Source organism: Propithecus coquereli, unplaced genomic scaffold (genome assembly GCF_000956105.1).
Source record: "Propithecus coquereli isolate 6110/MARCELLA unplaced genomic scaffold, Pcoq_1.0 Scaffold96, whole genome shotgun sequence".
In the NCBI taxonomy this organism is placed as follows: Eukaryota; Metazoa; Chordata; class Mammalia; order Primates; family Indriidae; genus Propithecus; species Propithecus coquereli.
The window spans coordinates 3,299,341-3,301,721 of record NW_012155951.1 but is presented as its reverse complement, the minus strand read 5'-3'; positions in this window follow the sequence as shown (position 1 = coordinate 3,301,721).

The following is a 2,381-nucleotide window of genomic DNA, read 5'->3' as shown; positions in this document are numbered from 1 at the left end:
TGGTCTCTTTAAAGATGTCATTCTGTGTAATCTTCACAAAATCTTTTTTGGGTACATACCATATCCCTCATTTAACAGATGAGGAAACTGAGGGTTTGTACCATCTCTTGGCCAAAGTCACAGTTTTGTGCTTGATGAAACTGGGTTTCATATCTAGATCTATCTCAAACCTTGAAATATCAGGGATTGTTGTGTGAGTATGTGTGCATGTGTGTGTTGGGTGGTTTTTTGGGAAGTGGGCTGCCGTTATATGAATAGCATTGTTTCATGGTTTAAATAGGATTCAAAAGGATATAAAACAGAACTTGTCCTTAGGGAACTTACATAGGAGAAACAAAGATGAACAGATATGGAGTTTAAATTACAGTATCAGAGATTTAAAAGAAAAGAAAAGCAAAAGCGAAAAGCAGTGTATGAAACATATTAGGGAATTAATCTTAGTGACATTGACTGTTATGAGGTTCAGTCTTTAAGAAAAGAGGGACTGTAGCATCATTTATTCATTTATCTAATCACTCAATTCTGGTGTACTATATTGCTGTGCCAGGCTTGTCATATCAAGATGAGTAAGGAATTACATAAAGAATATTTTAAAATTTACTTTTTTGGATAAATAATAGTTGTACATTTTTATGGAATACATGTGACATTTTGATATAATCATGCAATGTGTAATGAACAAATCAGGGTGATTGGTGTATACACCACCTCAAACATCTATCATTTCTTTGTCTTGGGATCATTCCAAACCCATTCCTCTAGTTATTTTGAAATATACAAAAATTATTGTTGACTATAATTGCCCTATTGTGCTACCAAATGCTAGATCTTATTCCTTTTATCCAATTTTATTTTTTTACCCATTAACCGACACTTCTTTGCCCCCCACCTACCCCTTCCCAGGCTCTGGTAACCATTATTCTACTTTCCACCTCCATGAGATAAATCTTTTTAGCACTTTCCTATATCTCCTACCTTACTGAACTTATACAGTGTTAGACATATGGTAATTTCATAGTAAAGACTCGTTGATGGAGTCTCTCTCCATATCTGTCTCTGTCTCTGTCTCTGTCTCTCTCTCTCTCTCCTCTCTCAATCTTTATCCATAAATAGATATACTAATAAACATAGGTATAGATATACACACATGTACTTGTTTATATTCTGCACAACTTGAACACAAATTTGATGGATTTAAACTCACTGTCATCTGACAATACTTCACCTCACAATCATCCATGCTCTGTTTCAATTGAAATAAAAGAAAGACAGTAAATGAGCAATGCTCTTCATTCAGCGTGACTCCCCTGAGAAACAATTCTCCTCAAACTGTTTGGAATTTTGTGTTTTCATAAACTTGCCTGCAAGACTTAGATTTCTTTGATCCTAAGGCCCATGAATATAATGGAGAACACAAGCAATTTGGTATGCAGTACTGCTAGAATGAATGTGAATTAGAGCTTTGTGGTATGAGTAACACCGTGTCTTTTTACTTTTATCCCCATCATCGTATGCGCAAATCGCCTTATCTGGGGATACACTCATCCAATCATTTCTGCAGTATCCATTTCCCTAAATATCCCCTGGCCTGAAACAGAGAAATATTGTCATGATCAAATCTATTTCTTCAGTTTTCTTCAATGCAAACTTTTACTAACTTCAAAGAGAATTTTGCCGAATGAATGCTGTAGTAATTATTCACTTCTGGGCCACAGGCATTATTTCACCAAGACAGTACTTTTCCAGACTGATGGACAGTGTTTTTAACATTGCTCATAGAAAAATGAAATCACTTGCTACAATTTGATTTTTATGTTGCTGTGGCTCGACAGAGGTTAGTGTCAGCCGCCTTGCTTTTAGAATTGAGCTAATCTGAAAAGTTCATGAAAACTGGTGTTCTCACAAAGGGAAAAAAAAAAAAGAGATATAAATATGAGGTCTGATTATAGAGCAATCAAGAATCTGAAATATACAGCCAAATTATGAATAATAAAATATGTTTTTAAGAAGTTGAACTTACTAAACATGTACTTATTTGACATAGAGACATATTTTTCAAGGCTATTGTCTTAAGAATATCCTTATGTGTCTGTGCAATTCTCATCCCTGCTATAAAATTAGTCACTTCTGGCATTAGAGGTTTATTAAAATGAAGTGACGATATAGGTCATCAATCTGGAAAAGGTAAGAGTCACAGGAAAATGTCCCCACAGAGTCAGTAGGGACCTGTGTTTGGCGTCCAGGAGCAGGACTCACTGAGAAAGATGGCAAGGCTTTGCTTACTTCTGAATTGCTTTAACACATAATCTCTATGCCACCACATCACTGATGAGTACACTATCATATTATCTTTTTATCTATATTAATATACTGACTTTTCA